The sequence below is a fragment of the Melospiza melodia genome, chromosome 1 (genome assembly GCF_035770615.1).
Source record: "Melospiza melodia melodia isolate bMelMel2 chromosome 1, bMelMel2.pri, whole genome shotgun sequence".
NCBI lineage: Eukaryota > Metazoa > Chordata > Aves > Passeriformes > Passerellidae > Melospiza > Melospiza melodia.
The window spans coordinates 67,982,941-68,005,414 of record NC_086194.1 but is presented as its reverse complement, the minus strand read 5'-3'; positions in this window follow the sequence as shown (position 1 = coordinate 68,005,414).

The following is a 22,474-nucleotide window of genomic DNA, read 5'->3' as shown; positions in this document are numbered from 1 at the left end:
CACAATCCCAGTGTTGTACAGCTTGCTTCTTCACCTTCCCGAAGCTGCCGCTCTCGCCGGCTGCCGGAGCCCAAGAAGCGGCTTCTTCGCGCAAAGACGATTGTGCCGCTCACAGTGCTCTCCTTAGCGCAGCTTCTGCCGAAAGACGCCCGGCAGCGGCTCTTACCTCCTGAGAGTGGCAGCTTCGGGAAGGTGAAGAAGCAAGCTGTACAACACTGGGATTGTGTGCGCACCTTGCCAACTGATAGAAAACAGTACCTTTGCACTCTCCTGACTTTTCCAATCACAGGAACATTCGATTGGAAGCTGTTTTGGACAACTTTTCTTTTCTTCCTCCCAAACACTTGGCAGACATCCGTGCAACTTCTAGAAAACGATGGGAGATGTTTTCTGTGCTGGCACGGGTTTTCCTAGCCAGACATAGTGGAAAAGCGTTTTGCTAAGATGTAGACTACAAAAGACGCGAAAGACGAAGGTAGGATGCTCTCCGGAGGTAAGAGCCGCTGCCGGGCGTCTTTCGGCAGAAGCCGCGCTAAGGAGAGCACTGTGAGCGGCACAATCGTCTTTGCGCGAAGAAGCCGCTTCTTGGGCTCCGGCAGCCGGCGAGAGCGGCAGCTTCGGGAAGGTGAAGAAGCAAGCTGTACAACACTGGGATTGTGTGCGCACCTTGCCAACTGATAGAAAACAGTACCTTTGCACTCTCCTGACTTTTCCAATCACAGGAACATTCGATTGGAAGCTGTTTTGGACAACTTTTCTTTTCTTCCTGCCAAACACTTGGCAGACATCCGTGCAACTTCTAGAACACGATGGGAGATGTTTTCTGTGCTGGCACAGTTTTTCCTAGCCAGACATAGTGGAAAAGCGTTTTGCTAAGATGTAGACTACAAAAGACGCGAAAGACGAAGGTAGGATGCTCTCCGGAGGTAAGAGCCGCTGCCGGGCGTCTTTCGGCAGAAGCCGCGCTAAGGAGAGCACTGTGAGCGGCACAATCGTCTTTGCGCGAAGAAGCCGCTTCTTGGGCTCCGGCAGCCGGCGAGAGCGGCAGCTTCGGGAAGGTGAAGAAGCAAGCTGTACAACACTGGGATTGTGTGCGCACCTTGCCAACTGATAGAAAACAGTACCTTTGCACTCTCCTGACTTTTCCAATCACAGGAACATTCGATTGGAAGCTGTTTTGGACAACTTTTCTTTTCTTCCTGCCAAACACTTGGCAGACATCCGTGCAACTTCTAGAACACGATGGGAGATGTTTTCTGTGCTGGCACAGTTTTTACTAGCCAGACATAGTGGAAAAGCGTTTTGCTAAGATGTAGACTACAAAAGACGCGAAAGACGAAGGTAGGATGCTCTCCGGAGGTAAGAGCCGCTGCCGGGCGTCTTTCGGCAGAAGCCGCGCTAAGGAGAGCACTGTGAGCGGCACAATCGTCTTTGCGCGAAGAAGCCGCTTCTTGGGCTCCGGCAGCCGGCGAGAGCGGCAGCTTCGGGAAGGTGAAGAAGCAAGCTGTACAACACTGGGATTGTGTGCGCACCTTGCCAACTGATAGAAAACAGTACCTTTGCACTCTCCTGACTTTTCCAATCACAGGAACATTCGATTGGAAGCTGTTTTGGACAACTTTTCTTTTCTTCCTGCCAAACACTTGGCAGACATCCGTGCTACATCTAGAACACGATGGGAGATGTTTTCTGTGCTGGCACAGTTTTTCCTAGCCAGACATAGTGGAAAAGCTTTTTGCCGAGGTGTAGATGAGAAGAGGAGCTAAAGACGAAGGTAGGATGCTCTCCGGAGGTAAGAGCCGCTGCCGGGCGTCTTTCGGCAGAAGCCGCGCTAAGGAGAGCCCTGTGAGCGGCACAATCGTCTTTGCGCGAAGAAGCCGCTTCTTGGGCTCCGGCAGCCGGCGAGAGCGGCAGCTTCGGGAAGGTGAAGAAGCAAGCTGTACAACACTGGGATTGTGTGCGCACCTTGCCAACTGATAGAAAACAGTACCTTTGCACTCTCCTGACTTTTCCAATCACAGGAACATTCGATTGGAAGCTGTTTTGGACAACTTTTCTTTTCTTCCTGCCAAACACTTGGCAGACATCCGTGCAACTTCTAGAACACGATGGGAGATGTTTTCTGTGCTGGCACAGTTTTTCCTAGCCAGACATAGTGGAAAAGCGTTTTGCTAAGATGTAGACGACAAGAGAGGCTAAAGAGTGGATGTTAGCAAATGACACCCATCTTCAAAAAAGGCAATTAAGAGGACTCGCCATAGTACAAACCAGCCAGCCTCTTTTTTATCCCCAGGAAGTTGATGAAGCAGCTCTTCCTGGAAATCCTTGCCAGGCACATGACAGATGACCAAATAATGTAGTTAGCATGATTTTTCAGGGGAATTTCATGCTGAACATCACTTTAAACTCCTCTGATGAATCAACTTGACTGGTAGATGAAGGGAATATTATCTGCCTGGGCTTCAGGGAGGTTTTTGACATACCTCTACATGGCATCACACATACATATGGAAGCAATAGTGCAAAGGGGAGGGAATCAGTGTCTTTTCAGTGATGCTGAGGGAAAAGACAAGAGGCAGTGGGCACACACTGAAATACAGGAGATTGCCTTTGAACATCAGTAAATGTTTCTTTACTGTCAGGGTGACTGAACCACGGCACAGACTGCCCAGAAAGATTGTGGAGCCTGGATCTTTGAAGACATTAAAAGTACACCCAGATAGAATCCTGGGCAAGAGGCTCTAGGTATCCTGGTTTAGGCAGGGGGGTTGGGCCTGGTTAGCCCCACCAACCCCTTCCACTCTCTTTCATTCTGTGCTAGTGAATTCTCTTCAAGATGCATTTCAAAGCACTGGCATGACAAAGTTCTGTGCAGACAGAGATCCAAATGGACATGGCATCTAAGTTCCTTAAGCAGTGTTCAAGAAGAATGTAAAACTCTGGCACAAGTGTCTCTTCCCTAACTGAATCCCTTTCATGGGAAAATTCCCAGCTCTAGAAAGATCTTCTGATACGCATGCTTAAGACTGACACTGGCTGAGCAAATTTCTCCCTATGTATATCTAAGACCAGTTAGGATCTTCACCCAAAGTGCTGTCAACATAGTCACAGAATGCCTATTGTTAAGAAGTGACAGCTTCCATCAGAATGGCAGCTATTGGTCCACAAAATGGATTAATGGATGGGAATTATCTACGTGGGTTAAAAACAAAAATAAAGAGTTGGTCTTTATTTATCAATTTCATGGCAATATTGATAAGGGAAGAAAAAGATCTAAGTCCTTGACTTTCTGGACTCGAGGAAAGATTTTAAAAATTCCTTGTAAAAATGTATGATCACAATCAGACTATTGAAACCATTTTAGTTGGGAACAAAGTTCCAAAATTGTCTAGATAGTGGCAAAGAAGCCAAGAAAATAGGAAAGAAACAAAAAGAGAGCAAAAGAGTCAGCTTCAGTGTACAAGCTCGTTCTAGAAGTAGTCTGCTGGGAAAAGGAACCCCCAGCTAAATTTCCAATGTATTCCTGCGCTTGATTCAGTAACTGGTCAATGTAAAAACCAATCCTTTTGTACAACTTCTTCCAGCAACAAAAACTCCAACAGGTTGACACTACCATCATGCCTGTTCCAGACATATTTAAAAGAGAAATGATGATTTTCTTGAAAACCTACTTACATAAAAGTTGCAAGATGGTGGAGGGATTCCCACATCCTCCTTCCTCCATCTGGCTTGAAAGTATATTTGATAAAATATGCAACAAAGCACATGATTTATAAGGGAGAGTCAAATGGATGATTTGGGAATCGATCTCTTGTTGATAGTAAACTTCATATCCACTCGGTGTGACCTTTTTAAAACAAAATGTGGAGCTGAGGCATGAATCTGCCACAACAATTGTAAAGCAAACATACACACTCCCCTTCATATGCCCCCCCCTCCACACACACCTAGGCACACACAGAGATCAGCATAGCAGATCATGAACACCTTGGAAAAGACTGAAATGCTAAATGCCTCTCTTGATGGGCAAAAGAGCTGGTGCAGTAATTCAAATGCCTGGTACAAAAATTCTGTTTAATATTTAGCTCCTATTTAAAACACAGCTTTTCATTTCATTCTATTTACAGAATATTTTCATTTCATTTGTTTCTTTAAAATTACTTAGTTCTCACCTGTTGTATGTCTAGGAATATTTTCTTCCAAAAATAGAAAAAAATAGATGATATCTTTTCAGCAGAAAACATTGGTTGATACAATTTTAAACCATCATGATATGGAAGAATTCTTCTGTCCCTCTCGAAGGTGGAAGAAGCATTTGGATCACAGATCATCTACAATGAAATACTTGACATGTTTAAGATGCTTTCAATCAATTTTGATCGTCAATTGCTTATTTGTTGTAAACAGTAATTTTTCAGTGAAGGGAAAGTGTGTGTGGTATATCTACATGATATGTTCAAAGGCAGTTCCTACTAATGGCCAGGCTGAATTCCAGTAAATAATGTCCCGAATGATATTTTGCCGCCTTCTTTGGCACTTCATGAAATCTTACCCCGATGAAGTGCTGAAACACAGAGATTTTCTCTTAGAGAGTGTCTCATGTTGTAACCTATCCCATGGATTTTATGCTGTAATTCTTATCTCTTTTAAAATTTACTATCTTCTGTACAGTTTTCATGAAACTTTCTGTTACAGTAGTGAATAGCACAGATAAATGTCATTTTGTACAACTTTGAATTTACCCCAAGAGCTGAGAGAAAACTTGATCCTATACTTCAATCCGAGTTTCTTCTATAGTCCAACTTTGTTTCTCTACCATCAAGCTTCTCCTTTGTTGCTGCTCCAAGCCCCGTCCAAGGTGACCTTGAATACTTTCAGGGATGGGACACCCACAACTTCTCTGGGCAACCTGTTCCAGTGTTCCAGCACTCCCACAGTAAAAAAGGCCTTCCTTTCATCTAATATGTGTAGGAAATCATAAATCTAGGCATAGAAGCTTGGAGTGCAAATTTGAAATTCTTTGGATTTGAAGCACATTTTATATGAATACTGACTTACAGATGACTAAAAGATGTTGATGGGCATTTGAGCTGACAAGTTTTGAAAAAGTGCACGGAAATTAAAATTGAAACCACTAAAATTAAAAACTCCTTGCCATTTTCTTTTTCCTCTCCTATTCAAAATTGCATATGTCAGATATCAGTGCTTCATGCAAACCTCTCAGATGCTCTCAGAGAAAAAGCTTTTCTTTCAGACTAAGTTGCGGTTGACGTAGAACACTAGCAGGAGTGAAAGATTTTCTGGGCATCGGGGCAGCCCGTTCTCCTTGGATTTGTGGCAGAATGCATTTTATCCAAACTGGAAAATAGATCCCAGCTCTGTTCTATTCATCATCCTTACTTCATCAGGCCAGAAGATTCTGTGAAAAGTAGCCTGTGGACCTTGAAGACAGCGCATGTGAACCAGATGAGAGGTGATAGAGAAGTTGAGGGAGAGAAGAAAGAGCATGAGGCTGAAACCAGAAAGTATTTCTCCACGTGATCATGGAAGATTGCAGGAGCCACTTGGTACTATCAAACCAGCCCAACTTGGCACTTGTGCCACCTTGGGTCTGGGAGCCATGTTGCATATCGTGCATTTTAAGGAGCCAGCTGGCCACACCCAGCCATATGCCCCCAAACACAAACCAAGGCCCTTTTCTCTGGCAAACAAAACTCAGCTGCCCTGCTTCTGGATGGCAGATTGCAGGAACCACTTGGTACTATCAAACCAGCCCAACTTGGCACTGGTGCCACCATGGGTCTGGTCACCATCCTGCCTATTGTAGCTTTTCAGGAGCCAGCCGGTCACTCTCAGCCATAGGCCCCCAAACACAAACCTCGGCCCGTTTCCCTGGCAAACAAAAGTAAGCTGCCCCGCTTCTGCATGGCAGATTGCAGGAGCTACTTAGTACTATCAAATCAGCCCGACTTGGCACAGGTGCCACCTTGGATCTGGGAACCATCCTGTGTATCGTGGATTTTCAGGGGCCAGCCGGCCACTCTCAGCCATATGCCCCCAAAAACAAACCACGGACCTTTTCTCTGGCAAACAAAAATCAGCTGCCCCACTTCTGGATGGCAGATTGCAGGAGCCACTTGGGACTATCACACCAGCACAACATGGCACTGCTGCCACCTTGGATCTGGGAACAATCCTGCGTATCGTACATATTCAGGAACCAGCCGAACACTCCCAGCCACAGGCCCCCAAACACAAACAACGGCCCTTTTCTCTGGCAAACAAAACTCAACTGCCCCTCTTCTGGATGGCAAATTGCAGGACGCACTTGGTACTACAAAAAGAGCCCGACTTGGCAGTGGTGCCACCTTGGCTCTGGGAACCATCCTGCGTATCGAGCATTTTAAGGAGCCAGCCGGCAATTCCCAGCCGTATGCCCCAAAAAGAAACCATGGACCTTTTCTCTGGCAAAAAAAACTCAGCTGTCCCGCTTCTGGATGGCAGATTGCAGGAGTTACTTTGAACCATACAACCAGCCTTACTTGGCACTGGTGCCACCTTGGATCTGGGAACCATCCTGCCTATCGTTGATTTTCAGGGGCCAGCCGGCCACTCTCAGCCATAGGCCCCCAAACACAAACCACAGCCCTTTTCTCTAGCAAACAAAATTCAACTGCCCCGCTTCTGGATGGCAAATTGCAGGAGCCACTGGGTACTACAAAAACAGCCTGACTTGGCACTGGTGCCACCTTGCGTCTGGTTACCATGCGGCGTATCGTGCATTTTAAGGAGCCAGGTGGCCACTCCCAGCCATATGCCCCCAAACACAACCCACGGCCCTTTTCTCTGGCAAACAAAACTCAGCTGCCCCGCTTCTGGATGGCAGATTGCAGGAGACACTTGGTACTATCAAACCAGCCCGACTTGGCACTGGTGCCACCTTGGGTCTGGGAACCATCCTGCGTATTGTGGATTGTCAGGAGACAGCCAACCACTCTCGGCCACAGAGCCCAATCAAAAACAAAGGTCCGTTTCCCTGGCAAAAAAAACTCAGCTGCCCCGCTTCTGGATGGGAGATTGCAGGAGGCACTTGACACTGTCAAACGAGCCCCACTTGGCACTGGTGCCACCTTGGGTCTGGGAACCATGCTGCGTATCGTGGATTTTCAGGAGCCAGCCGGCCACTGCCAGCCATAGGCCCCCAAACACAAACCACAGCCTTTTTCTCTGGCAAACAAAACTCAGCTGCCCCGCTTCTGGATGGCAGATTGCAGGAGCCACTTGGTACTATCAAACCAGCCCGACTTGGCACTGGTGCCACCTTGGGTCTGGGAACCATCCTGCCTATCGTGGATTTTAAGGAGCCAGCCGGCTACTCCCAGCCACAGGCCCCCAACAAAAACCACGGCCCTTTTTTCTCGCAAACAAAACTTAGCTGCCTCACTTCTGGATGGCAGATTGCAGGAGCCACTTGGTGTAATCAAACCAGCCCGACTTGGCACTGGTGCCACCTTGGGTCTGGGAACCATCCTGCGTATCGTGGATTCTAAGGAGCCAGCCGGCCACTCCTAGCCACAGGCCCCCAAACAAAATCAACGGCGCTGTTCCCTGGAAAACAAAACACGCCTGCCAACTTTTTGATGGAGTTTGCAGGAGCCACTTGGTACTATCAAACCAGCCCGACTTGGCACTGGTGCCACCTTGGGTCTGGGAACCATCCTGCGTATCGTGGATTCTAAGGAGCCAGCCGGCCACTCCTAGCCACAGGCCCCCAAACAAAAACCTAGGCCTATTTCTCTGGCAAACAAAAGTAAGCTGCCCTGCTTCTGGATGGCAGATTGCAGGAGACACTTGGTACTATCAAACCAGCCCAACTTGGCACTGGTGCCACCTTGGATCTGGGAACCATGCTCTGTATCGTGGATATTCAGGGGCCAGCCGGCCGCTCTCAGCCATATGTCCCCAAACAGAAACCTCGGCCCGTTTCTCTGGCAAACAAAACTCAACTGCCCCTCTTCTGGATGGCAAATTGCAGGATGAACTTGATACTAAAACCGCAGGCCGACTTGGTAGTGGTGACACCTTGGGCCTGGGAACCATCATGCGTATCGAGCATTTTAAGGAGCCAGCCGGCCACTCCCAGCAATATGCCCCCAAAAACAATCCACGGAATTTTCCTCTGGCAAACAAAAATCAGCTGCCTCGCTTCTGGATGGCAGATTGCAGGAGCCACTTTGCACCATCAAACCAGCCCGACTTGGCACTGGTGCCACATTGCATCTGGGAACCATGCTGCCTAGCGTGGATTTTCAGGAGCCAGCCGGCCACTCTCAGCTATATGCCCCCAAACAAAACCCACGGCCCGTTTCCCTGGCAAACAAAATTAAGCTGCCCCGCTTCTGGATGGCAGATTGCAGGACGCACTTGGTAGTATCAAACCAGCAAAACTTGGCACTGGTGCCACCTTGGGTCTGGGCACCATCCTGCGTATCGTGGGTTCAAAGGAGCCAGCCGGTCACTCCCAGCCACAGGCCCCCAAATACAAACAATGTCGCTTTTCCCTGGAAAACAAAACTCGCCTGCCAACTTCTTGATGGCAGATTGCAGGAGCCACTTGGTACTATCAAACCAGCCCAACTTGGCACTGGTGCCACCATGGGTCTGGTAACCATCCTGCCTATCGTAGCTTTCCAGGAGCCAGCCGCTCACTCCCAGCCATAGGTCCCCAGTCACAAACCTCGGCCCGTTTCCCTGGCAAACAAAAGTAAGCTACCCCGCTTCTGGATGGCAGATTGCAGGAGCCACTTGGTACTATCAAACCAGCCCAACTTGGCACTGGTGCCACCTTGGGTCTGGGAACCATGCTGCGTAACACAGATTCTAAGGCGCCAGTCGGCCACTACGAGCCACAAGCCCCCAAACACAAACAACGGCGCTATTCTCTGGCAAACAAAACTCAACTGCCCCTCTTCTGGATGGCAAATTGCAGGACGCACTTGGTACTATAAAAACAGCCCGACTTGGCACTGGTGCCCCCTTGGGTCTGGGAACCATCCTGCGTATCGATCTTTTTAATGAGACAGCCGGCCACTCCCAGCCATATGCCCCCAAACACAACCCACGGCCCTTTTCTCTGGCAAACAAAACTCAACTGCACCGCTTCTGGATGGCAGATTGCAGGAGCCACTTGGTACTATCAAACCAGCCCGACTTGGCACTGGTGCCACCTTGGGTCTGGGAACCATCCTGCGTATTGTGGGTTGTCAGGAGCCAGCCGAACACTCTCGGCCACAGACCCCAATTAAAAACAACGGCCCGTTTCACAGGCAAACAAAACTCAGCTGCCCCGCTTCTGGATGGGAGATTGCAGGAGCCACTGGGTACTATGAAACCAGCCCTACTTGGCACTGGTGCCACATTGCATCTGGGAACCATGCTGCGTATCATGGATTTTCAGGAGCCAGCCGGCCACTGCCAGCCACAGGCCCCGAAACACAAACAACAGCCTTTTTGTCTGGCAAACAAAATTCAGCTGCCCCGCTTCTGGATGGCAGATTGCAGGAACCACTTGGTACTAACAAACCAGCCCGACTTGGCACTGATGCCACCTTGGGTCTGGGAACCATCCTGCGTATCGTGGATTCTAAGGAGCCAGCTGGCCACTCCCAGCCACAGGCCCCAAAACACACACAACGGTGCTTTTCCCTGGAAAACAAAACTCGCCTGCCAAACTTTTGATGGCAGATTGCAGGAGCCACTTGGTATTATCAAACCAGCCCAACTTGGCACTGGTGCCACCATGGGTCTGGTCACCATCCTGCCTATCGTAGCTTTTCAGGAGCCAGCCAGCCACCCCCAGCCAGAGGCCCCCAGACAAATATTTCGGCCCGTTTCCCTGGCAAACAAAAGTAAGCTGCCCCGCTTCTGGATGGCAGATTGCAGGAGCCACTTGGTACCATCAAACCAGCCCAACTTGGCACTGGTGCCAACTCAGGTCTGGGAACCATCCTGCCTATCGTGGGTTCTAAGGAGCCAGCTGGCCACTCCCAGCCACAGGCCCCCAAACACAAACAACGGCGCTTTTCCCTGGAAAACAAAACTCGCCTGCCAACTTTTTGATGGCAGATTGCAGGAGCCACTTGGTACTATCAAACCAGCCCAACTTGGCACTGGTGCCACCATGGGTCTGGTCACCATCCTGCCTATCGTAGCTTTTCAGGAGCCAGCCGGTCACTCCCAGCCATAGGCCCCCAGACACAAACCTCGGCCCGTTTCCCTGGCAAACAAAAGTAAGCTGCCCCGCTTCTGGATGGCAGATTGCAGGAGCTACTTAGTACTATCAAACCAGCCCGACTTGGCACTGGTGACACCTCTGGTCTGGGAACCATCCTGCCTATCGTGGATTTTCAGGGGCCAGCCGGCCACTCTCAGCCATATGCCCCAAAAACAAACCACGGCCCTTTTCTCTGGCAAACAAAACTCAACTGCCCCTTTTCTGGATGGCAAATTTTAGGACGCACTTTGTACTACGAAAACCGCCCGACGTGGCACTGGTGCCACCTTGTGTCAGGGAACCATCCTGCATATCGAGCTTTTTAAGGAGCCAGCCGGCCACGCCCAGCCATATACCCCCAAAAACAAACCACGGACCATTTCTCTTGGAAACAAAAATCCGCTGCCCCGCGTCTCGATGGCAGATTGCAGGAGCCACTTTGCACCATCAAACCAGCCCGACTTGGCACTGGTGCCACCTTGGGTCTGGGAACAATCCTGCATATCGTGGATTCTAAGGAGCCAGCCGGCCACTCCCTGCCATAGGCCCACAAACAAAAACAACGGCGCTTTTCCCTGGAAAACAAAATTCGCCTGCCAGCATTTTGATGGCAGATTGCAGGAGCCACTTGGTACTATCAAATCATCCCAACTTGGCACTGGTGCCACTATGGGTCTGGGAACCATCCTGCCTATTGTAGCATTTCAGGAGCCAGCCGGTCACTCCCAGCCATAGGCCCCCAGACACAAACCTCGGACCGTTTCCCTGGCAAACAAAATTAAGCTGCCCCGATTCTGGATGGCAGATTGCAGGAGCCACTTGGTTGTGTCAAACCAGCCCGACTTGGAACTGGTGCCACCTTGGGTCTGGGAACCATCCTGCGTAACGTGGATTCTAAGCAGCCACCCGGCCACTCTGAGCCACAGGCCCCCAAACACAAACAACGGCGCTTTTCCCTGGAAAACAAAACTCGCCTGCCAACTTTTTGATGGCAGATTGCAGGAGCCACTTGGTACTATCAAACCAGCCCAACTTGGCACTGGTGCCACCTCTGGTCTGGGAACCATCCTGCCTATCGTAGCTTTTCAGGAGCCAGCCGGTCACTCCCAGCCATAGACCCCCAGACACAAACCTCGGCCCGTTTCCCTGGAAAACAAAAGTAAGTTACCCCGATTCTGGATGGCAGATTGCAGGAGCCACTTGGTACTATCAAATCAGCCCAACTTGGCACTGGTGCCACCATGGGTCTGGTAAACATCCTGCCTATCGTAGCTTTTCAGGAGCCAGCCGGTCACTCCCTGCCATAGGCCCCCGGACACAAACCTCGGCCCGTTTCCCTGGCAAACAAAAGTAAGCTGCCCCGCTTTTGGATGGCAGATTGCAGGATGCAGTTGGTACTTACAAACCAGCCCGACTTGGCCCTGGTGCCACCTCTGGTCTGGGAACCATGCTGCGTAACGTAGATTCTACGAGGACAGGCGGCCACTCCCAGCCACAGGCCTCTAAACAAAAACAACGGCGCTTTTCCCTGGAAAACAAAACTCGCCTGCCAACTTCTTGATGGCAGATTGCAGGAGCCACTTGGTACTATCAAACCAGCCCAACTTGGCACTGGTGCCACCATGGGTCTGGTCACCATCCTGCCTATCGTAGCTTTTCAGGAGCCAGCCGCTCACTCCCAGCCATAGGCCCCCAGACAAATACCTCGGCACGTTTCCCTGGCAAACAAAAGTAGGCTGCCCCGCTTCTGGATGGCAAATTGCAGGACGCACTTGGTACTACGAAAACAGCCCGACTTGGCACTGATGCCACCTTGGGTCAGGGAACAATCCTGTGTATAGAGCTTTTTATGGAGCCAGCCGGCCACGTCCAGTCATATACCCCCAAAAAAAAAACCACGGAACTTTCCTCCAGCAAACAAAAATCCGCTGCCCCGCGTCTGGATGGCAGATTGCAGGAGCTATTTAGTATTATCAAACCAGCCCGACTTGGCACTGGTGGCACCATGAGTCTGGTAACCATCCTGCCTATCGTAGCTTTTCAGTAGTCAGCCGGTCACTCCCAGCCATAGGCCCCCAGACAAATACCTCGGCCCGTTTCCCTGGGAAACAAAAGTAAGCTGTCCCGCTTCTGGATGGCAGATTGCAGGAGCCACTTGGTACTATCAAACCAGCCCAACTTGTTCCCAGACCCAAGGTGGCACCAGTGCCAAGTGGGGCTGGTTTGATGGTGCAACGTGGCTCCTGCAATCTGCCATCCAAAAGCGGGGCAGCTTACTTTTGTTTGCCAGGGAAACGGGCCGAGGTTTGTGTCTGGGGGTCTATGGCTGGGAGTGACCGGCTGGCTCGTGAAAAGCTACGATAGGCAGGATGGTTCCCAGACCAGTGGTGGCACCAGTGCCAATGTTGGGCTGGTTTGATAGTACCAAGTGGCTCCTGCAATCTGCCATCAAAAAGTTGGCAGGCGAGTTTTGTTTTCCAGGGAAAAGCGCCGTAGTTTTTGTTTGGGGGCCTGTGGCTCAGAGTGGCCGGGTGGCTGCTTAGAATCCACGATACGCAGGATGGTTCCCAGACCCAAGGTGGCACCAGTGCCAAGTCGGGCTGGTTTGACACAACCAAGTGGCTCCTGCAATCTGCCATCCAGAATCAGGGCAGCTTAATTTTGTTTGCCAGGGAAACGGTCCGAGGTTTGTGTCTGGGGGCCTATGGCTGGGAGTGACCGGCTGGCTCCTGAAATGCTACAATAGGCAGGATGGTTCCCAGACCCAGAGTGGCACCAGTGCCAAGTTGGGATGATTTGATAGTACCAAGTGGCTCCTGCAATCTGCCATCAAAATTTGGCATGCGAATTTTGTTTTCCAGGGAAAAGCGCCGTTGTTTGTGTTTGGGGGCCTGTGGCTGGGAGTGGCCGGCTGGCTCCTTAGAATCCACGATATGCAGGATTGTTCCCAGACCCAAGGTGGCACCAGTGCCAAGTCGGGCTGGTTTGATGGTGCAAAGTGGCTCCTGCAATCTGCCATACAGACGCGGGGCAGCGGATTTTTGTTTCCAAGAGAAATGGTCCGTGGTTTGTTTTTGGGGGTTTATGGCTGGGTGTGGCCGGCTGGCTCCTTAAAAAGCTCGATATGCAGGATGGTTCCCTGACACAAGGTGGCACCAGTGCCACGTCGGGCGGTTTTCGTAGTACAAAGTGCGTCCTAAAATTTGCCATCCAGAAGAGGGGCAGTTGAGTTTTGTTTGCCAGAGAAAAGGGACGTGGTTTGTTTTTGGGGGCATATGGCTGAGAGTGGCCGGCTGGCTCCTGAAAAGCTACGATAGGCAGGATGTTTACCAGACCCATGGTGGCACCAGTGCCAAGTTGGGCTGATTTGATAGTACCAAGTGGCTCCTGCAATCTGCCATCCAGAATCGGGGTAGCTTACTTTTGTTTTCCAGGGAAACGGGCCGAGGTTTGTGTCTGGGGGTCTATGGTTGGGAGTGGCCGGCTGGCTCCTTAGAAACCACGATACGCAGCATGGTTCCCAGACAAGAGGTGCCACCAGTGCCAAGTTGGGCTGGTTTGATACTACCAAGTGGTTCCTGCAATCTGCCATCCAGAAGCGGGGCAGCTTACTTTTGTTTGCCAGGGAAACGGATCGTTGTTTGTGTTTGGGGGCCTATGGCTGGGACTGACCGGCTGGCTCCATAAAATCCACGATACGCAGGATGGTTCCCAGACCAGAGGTGGCACCAGTGCCAAGTCGGGCTGGTTTGATAGTACCAAGTGGATCCTGCAATCTGCCATCCAGAAGCGGGGCAGCTTACTTTTGTTTGCCAGGGAAACGGGCCGAGGTTTTTGTCTGGGGGCCTATGGCTGGGAGTGACCGGCTGGCTCCTGAAAAGCTACGATAGGCAGGATGGTGACCAGACCCATGGTGGCAGCAGTGCCAAGTTGGGCTGGTTTGATAGTACCAAGTGGCTCCTGCAATCTGCCATCAAAAAGTTGGCAGGCGAGTTTTGTTTTCCAGGGAAAAGCGCCGTTGTTTGTGTTTGGGTGCCTGTGGCTGGGAGTGGCCGGCTGGCTCTTTAGAATCCACGATACGCAGGATGGTTCCCAGACCAGTGGTGGCACCAGTGCCAAGTCGGGCGGGTTAGATAGTAACAAGTGCGTCCTACAATCTGCCATCCAGAAGCGGGGCAGCTTACTTTTGTTTGCCAGGGAAACGGGCCGAGGTTTTTGTCTGGGGGCCTATGGCTGGGAGTGACCGGCTGGCTCGTGAAAAGCTACGATAGGCAGGATGGTGACCAGACCCATGGCGGCACCAGTGCCAAGTTGGGCTGGTTTGATAGTAGCAAGTGGCTCCTGCAATCTGCCATCAAAAAGTTGGCAGGCGAGTTTTGTTTTCCAGGGAAAAGCGCCGTTGTTTGTGTTTGGCGGCCTGTGGCTGGGAGTGGTCGGCTGGCTCCTTAGAATCCACGATACGCAGGATGGTTCCCAGACCAGAGGTGGCACCAGTGCCAAGTCGGGCTGGTTTGATAGTACCAAGTGGCTCCTGCAATCTGCCATCCAGAATCGGGGCAGCTTACTTTTGTTTGCCAGGGAAACGGGCCGAGCTTTGTGTCTGGGGGCCTATGGCTGGGAGTGACCGGCTGGCTCCTGAAAAGCTACGATAGGCAGGATGGTGACCAGACCCATGGTGGCACCAGTGCCAAGTTGGGCTGGTTTGATAGTACCAAGTGGCTCCTGCAATCTGCCATCAAAAAGTTGGCAGGCAAGTTTTCTTTACCAGGGAAAAGCGCCGTTGTTTTTGTTTGGGGGCCTATGGCTGGGAGTGGCCGGCTGGCTCCTTAGAATCCACGATACGCAGGATGGTTCCTAGACTTGACGTGGCACCAGTGCCAAGTTGGGCTGGTTTGATAGTACCAAGTGCGTCCTGCAATCTGCCATCCAGAAGTGGGGTAGCTTACTTTTGTTTGCCAGGGAAACGGGCCGAGGTTTGTGTCTCGGGGCATATGGCTGGGAGTGACCGGCTGGCTCCTGAAAAGCTACGATAGGCAGGATGGTGACCAGACCCATGGTGGCACCAGTGCCAAGTTGGGCTGGTTTGATAGTACCAAGTGGCTCCTGCAATCTGCCATCAAAAAGTTGGCAGGCGAGTTTGTTATCCAGGGAAAAGCGCCGTTGTTTGTGCCTGGGGCCCTATCGCCTGGAGTGGACGGATGGCTAATTAGAATCCACGATACACAGGATGGTTCCCAGACCCATGGTGGCACCAGTGCCAAGTTGGGCTGGTTTGATAGTACCAAGTGCGTCCTGCAATCTGCCATCCAGAAGCGGGGCAGCTTACTTTTGTTTGCCAGGGAAACGGTCCGAGGTTTGTGTCTGGGGTCCTAAGCCTGGAAGTGACCGGCTGGCTCGTGAAAAGCTACGATAGGCAGGATGGTGACCAGACCCATGACGGCACCAGTGCCAAGTTGGGCTGGTTTGATAGTACCAAGTGGCTCCTGCAATCTGCCATCAAAAACTTGGCAGGCGAGTTTTGTTTTCCAGGGAAAAGCGCCGTTGTTTTTGTTTGGGGGCCTGTGGCTGGGAGTGGCCGGCTGGCTCCTTAGAATCCACGATACTCAGCATGGTTCCCAGACCAAAGGTGGCACCAGTGCCAAGTTGGGCTGGTTTGATAGTACCAAGTGGTTCCTGCAATCTGCCATCCAGAAGCGGGGCAGCTTACATTTGTTGGCCAGGGAAACGGGCCGAGGTTTGTGTCTGGGGGCCTATGGCTGGGAGTGACCGGCTGGCTCCTGAAAAGCTACGATAGGCAGGATGGTGACCAGACCCATGGTGGCACCAGTGCCAAGTTGGGCTGATTTGATTGTACCAAGTGGCTCCTGCAATCTGCCATCAAAAAGTTGGCAGGCGAATTTTGTTTTCCAGGGAAAAGCGCCGTTGTTTGTGTTTGGGGGCCTGTGGCAGGGAGTGGCCGGCTGGCTCCTGAAAACTACGATAGGCAGGATGGTGACGAGACCCATGGTGGCATTAGTGCCAAGTTGGGCTGGTTTGATAGTACCAAGTGGCTCCGGCAATCTGCCATCAAAAAGTTGGCAGACGAGTTTTGTTTTCAAGGGAAAAGCGCCGTTGTTTGTGTTTGGGGGCCTGTGGCTGGGAGTGGCCGGCTGGCTGCTTAGAATCTACCATACGCAGGATGGTTCCCAGACCAGAGGTGGCACCAGTGCCAAGTCGGGCTGGTTTGATAGTACCAAGTGCGTCCTGCAATCTGCCATCCAGAAGCGGGACAGCTTACTTTAGTTTGTCAGGGAAACGGGCCGAGCTTTGTGTCTGTGGGCCTACGGCTGGGAGTGACCGGCTGGCTCCTGAAAAGCTACGATAGGCAGGATGGTGACCAGACCCATGGTGGCACCAGTGCCAAGTTGGGCTGGTTTGATAGTACCAAGTGGCTCCTGCAATCTGCCATCAAAAATTTGGCAGGCAAGTTTTGTTTTCCAGGGAAAAGTGCCGTTGTTTTTTTTTGGGGGCCTATGGCTGGGAGTGGCCGGCTGGCTCCTTAGAATCCACGATACGCAGGATGGTTCCCAGACCTGAGGTGGCACCAGTGCCAAGTTGGGCTGGTTTGATAGTACCAAGTGCGTCCTGCAATCTGCCATCCAGAAGCGGGGCAGCTTACTTTTGTTTGCCAGGGAAACGGGCCGAGGTTTGTGTCTCGGGGCCTATGGCTGGGAGTGACCGGCTGGCTCCTGAAAAGCTACGATAGGCAGGATGGTGACCAGACCCATGGTGGCACCAGTGCCAAGTTGGGCTGGTTTGATAGTACCAAGTGGCTCCTGCAATCTGCCATCAAAAACTTGGCAGGCGAGTTTGTTATCCAGGGAAAAGCGCCGTTGTTTGTGTTTGGGGGCCTGTGGCTGGGAGTGGCCGGCGGGCTCCTTAGAATCCATGATACGCAGGATGGTTCCCAGACCAGTGGTGGCACCAGTGCCAAGTTGGGCTGGTTTGATGGTGAAAAGTGGCTCCTGCAATCTGCCATCCAGAAGCGGGGCAGCTTACTTTTGTTTGCCAGGGAAACGGGCCGAGCTTTGTGTCTGGGGGCCTATGGCTGGGAGTGACCGGCTGGCTCCTGAAAAGCTACGATAGGCAGGATGGTGACCAGACCCATGGTGGCACCAGTGTCAAGGTGGGCTGGTTTGATAGTACCAAGTGGCTCCGGCAATCTGCCATCAAAATTTGGCAGGCGAGTTTTGTTTTCCAGGGAAAAGCGCCGTTGTTTGTGTTTGGGGGCCTGTGGCTGGGAGTGGCCGGATGGCTAATTAGAATCCACGATACGCAGCATGGTTCCCAGACCTGAGGTGGCACCAGTGCCAAGTCGGGCTAGTTTGATGGTGCAAAGTGGCTCCTGCAATCTGCCATCCAGAAGCGGGGCAGCTTGCTTTTGTTTGCCAGGGAAACGGGCCGAGGTTTGTGTCTGGGGCCTATGGCTGGGAGTGACCGGCTGGCTCCTGAAAAGCTACGATAGGCAGGATGGTGACCAGACCCAAGGTGGCACCAGTGCCAAGTTGGGCTGGTTTGATAGTACCAAGTGGCTCCTGCAATCTGCCATCAAAAAGTTGGCAGGCGAGATTTGTTTTCCAGGGAAAAGCGCCGTTGTTTGTGTTTGGGGGCCTGTGGCTGGGAGTGGCCGGCTGGCTCCTTAGAATCCACGATACCCAGGCTCATTCCCAGACCTGAGGTGGCACCAGTGCCAAGTCGGGCTAGTTTGATGGTGCAAAGTGGCTCCTGCAATCTGCCATCCAGAAGCGGGACAGCTTACTTTTCCTTGCCAGGGAAACGGGCCGAGCTTTGTGTCTGGGGGCCTATGGCTGGGAGTGACCGGCTGGCTCCTGAAAAGCTACGATAGGCAGGATGGTGACCAGACCCATGGTGGCACCAGTGCCAAGTTGGGCTGGTTTGATAGTACCAAGTGGCTCCTGCAATCTGCCATCAAAAATTGGCAGGCGAGTTTTGTTTTCCAGGGAAAAGCGCCGTTGTTTGTGTTTAGGGGCCTGTGGGTGGAAGTGGCCGGATGGCTAATTAGAATCCACGATACGCAGGATGGTTCCCAGACCTGAGGTGGCACCAGTGCCAAGTCGGGCTAGTTGGATGGTGCAAAGTGGCTCCTGCAATCTGCCATCCAGAAGCGGGGCAGCTTACTTTTGTTTTCCAGGGAAAAGCGCCGTTGTTTGTGTTTGGGGGCCTGTGGGTGGGAGTGGCCGGATGGCTCCTTAGAATCCACGATACGCAGGATGGTTCCCAGACCCATGGTGGCACCAGTGCCAAGTTGGGCTGGTTTGATAGTACCAAGTGGTTCCTGCAATCTGCCATCCAGAAGCGGGGCAGCTTACTTTTGTTTGCCAGGGAAACGGTCCGAGGATTGTGTCTGGGGGCCTAAGCCTGGAAGTGACCGGCTGGCTCGTGAAAAGCTACGATAGGCAGGATGGTGACCAGACCCATGACGGCACCAGTGCCAAGTTGGGCTGGTTTGATAGTACCAAGTGGCTCCTGCAATCTGCCATCAAAAACTTGGCAGGCGAGTTTTGTTTTCCAGGGAAAAGCGCCGTTGTTTGTGTCTGGGGGCCTGTGGCTGGGAGTGGCCGGATGGCTCCTTAGAATCCACGATACTCAGCATGGTTCCCAGACCAGAGGTGGCACCAGTGCCAAGTTGGGCTGGTTTGATAGTACCAAGTGGCTCCTGCAATCTGCCATCCAGAAGCGGGGCAGCTTACTTTTGTTTGCCAGGGAAACGGGCCGAGGTTTGTGTCTGGGGGCCTATGGCTGGGAGTGACCGGCTGGCTCCTGAAAAGCTACGATAGGCAGTATGGTGACCAGACCCATGGTGGCACCAGTGCCAAGTTGGGCTGATTTGATAGTACCAAGTGGCTCCTGCAATCTGCCATCAAAAAATTGGCAGGCGAATTTTGTTATCCATTGAAAAGCGCCGTTGTTTGTGTTTGGGGGCCTGTGGCAGGGAGTTGCCGGCTGGCTCCTGAAAAGCTACGATAGGCAGGATGGTGACCAGACCCATGGTGGCACCAGTGCCAAGTTGGGCTGGTTTGATAGTACCAAGTGGCTCCGGCAATCTGCCATCAAAATTTGGCAGGCGAGTTTTGTTTTCCAGGGAAAAGCGCCGTTGTTTGTGTTTGGGGGCCTGTGGGTGGGAGTGGCCGGATGGCTAATTAGAATCCACGATACGCAGCATGGTTCCCAGACCTGAGGTGGCACCAGTGCCAAGTCGGGCTAGTTTGATGGTGCGAAGTGGCTCCTGCAATCTGCCATCCAGAAGCGGGGCAGCTTGCTTTTGTTTGCCAGGGAAACGGGCCGAGGTTTGTGTCTGGGGGCCTATGGCTGGGAGTGACCGGCTGGCTCCTGAAAAGCTATGATAGGCAGGATGGTGACCAGACCCATGGTGGCACCAGTGCCAAGTTGGGCTGGTTTGATAGTACCAAGTGGCTCCTGCAATCTGCCATCAAAAAGTTGGCAGGCGAGTTTTGTTTTCCAGGGAAAAGCGCCGTTGTTTGTGTTTGGGGGCCTGTGGGTGGGAGTGGCCGGATGGCTGCTTAGAATCCACGATACGCAGGATGGTTCCCAGACGTGAGGTGGCGCCAGTGCCAAGTCGGGCTGGTTTGATACTACCAAGTGCGTCCTGCAATCTGCCATCCAGAAGCGGGACAGCTTACTTTTTTTTGTCAGGGAAACGGGCTGAGCTTTGTGTCACGGGGCCTATGGCTGGGAGTGACCGTCTAGGTCCTGAAAAGCTACGATAGGCAGGATGGTGACCAGACCCATGGTGGCACCAGTGCCAAGTTGGGCTGGTTTGATAGTACCAAGTGGCTCCTGCAATCTGCCATCAAAAATTTGGCAGGCGAGTTTTGTTTTCCAGGGAAAAGCGCCGTTGTTTGTGTTTGGGGGCCTGTGGCTGGGAGTGGCCGGCTTGCTAATTGGAATCCACGATACGCAGGATGGTTCCCAGACTTGAGGTGGCACCAGTGACAAGTCGGGCCAGTTTGATGGTGCAAAGTGGCTCCTGCAATCTGCCATCCAGAAGCGGGGTAGCTTACTTTTCTTTGCCAGGGAAACGGGCCGAGGTTTTTCTCTGGGGGCCTATGGCTGGGAGTGACCGGGTGGCGCCTGAACAGCTACGATAGGCAGGATGGTGACCAGACCCAAGGTGGCACCAGTGCCAAGTTGGGCTGATTTGATAGTACCAAGTGGCTCCTGCAATCTGCCATCAAAATGTTGGCAGGCGAGTTTTGTTTTCCAGGGAAAAGCGCTGTTGTTTGTGTTTGGGGGCCTGTGGCTGGGAGTGACCGGCTGGCTCCTTAGAATCCACGATACACAGGATGGTTCCCAGACCAGAGGTGGCACCAGTGCCAAGTCGGGCTGGTTTTATACTACCAAGTGGTTCATGCAATCTGCCATCCAGAAGCGGGGCAGCTTAATTTTGTTTGCCAGGGAAACGGGCCGAGCTTTGTGTCTGGGCGCCTATGGCTGGGAGTGACCTGCTAGGTACTGAAAAGCTACGATAGGCAGGATGGTGACCACATCCATGGTGGCACCAGTGCCAAGTTGGGCTGGTTTGATAGTACCAAGTGGCTCCTGCAATCCGCCATCAAAAAGTTGGCAGGCGAGTTTTGTTTTCCAGGGAAAAGCGCCGTTGTTTGTGTTTGCGTGCCTGTGGCAGGGAGTGGCCGGCTGGCTCCTTAGAATCCACGATACGCAGGATGGTTCCCAGACTTGTCGTGGCACCAGTGCCAAGTCGGGCTGGTTTGATAGTACCAAGTGCGTCCTGCAATCTGCCATCCAGAAGCGGGGCAGCTAACTTTTGTTTGCCAGGGAAACGGGCCGAGGTTTGTGTCTAAGGGCCTATGGCTGGGAGTGACCGGTTGGCTCCTGAAAAGCTACGATAGGCAGGATGGTGACCAGACCCATGGTGGCACCAGTGCCAAGTTGGGCTGGTTTGATAGTACCTAGTGGCTCCTGCAATCTGCCATCAAAAAGTTGGCAGGCGAGTTTGTTATCCAGGGAAAAGCGCCGTTGTTTGTGTTTGGGGGCCTGTGGCTGGGAGTGGCCGGCTGGCTCCTTAGAATCCACGATACGGAGGATGGTTCCCAGACCAGTGGTGGTACCAGTGCCAAGTTTTGCTGGTTTGATGGAGAAAACTGGCTCCTGCAATCTGCCATCCACATGCGGGATAACTTACTTTTGTTTGCCAGGGAAACGGGTCGAGGTTTTTGTCTGGGGGCCTATGGCTGGGAGTGACCGGCTGGCTCCTGAAAAGCTACGATAGGCAGGATGGTGACCAGACCCATGGTGGCACCACTGTCAAGTTGGGCTGGTTTGATAGTACCAAGTGGCTCCGGCAATCTGCCATCAAAATTTGGCAGGCGAGTTTTGTTTTCCAGTGAATAGCGCCCTTGTTTGTGTTTGGGGGCCTATGGCAGGGACTGACCGGCTGGCTAATTAGAATCCACGATACGCAGCATGGTTCCCAGACCTGAGGTGGCACCAGTGCCAAGTCGGGCTAGTTTGATGGTGTAAAGTGGCTCCTGCAATCTGCCATCCAGAAGCGGGGCAGCTTACTTTTGTTTGCCAGGGAAACGGGCCGAGCTTTGTGTCTGGGGGCCTATGGCTGGGAGTGACCGGCTGGCTCCTGAAAAGCTACGATAGGCAGGAAGGTGACCAGACCCATGGTGGCACCAGTGCCAAGTTGGGCTGGTTGGATAGTACCAAGTGGCTCCTGCAATCTGCCATCAAAAAGTTGGCAGGCGAGTTTTGTTTTCCAGGGGAAAGTGCCGTTGTTTGTGTTTGGGGGCCTGTGGCTGGGAGTGGCCGGCTGGCTCCTTAGAATCCACCATACCCAGGCTCATTCCCAGACCTGAGGTGGCACCAGTGCCAAGTCGGGCTAGTTTGATGGTGCAAAGTGGCTCCTGCAATCTGCCATCCAGAAGCGGGGTAGCTTACTTTTGTTTGCCAGGGAAACGGGCCGAGCTTTGTGTCTGGGGGCCTATGGCTGCGAGTGACCGGCTGGCTCCTGAAAAGCTACGATAGGCAGGATGGTGACCAGACCCATGGTGGCACCAGTGCCAAGTTGGGCTGGTTTGATAGTACCAAGTGGCTCCTGCAATCTGCCATCAAAAACTTGGCAGGCGAGTTTTGTTTTCCAGGGAAAAGCGCCGT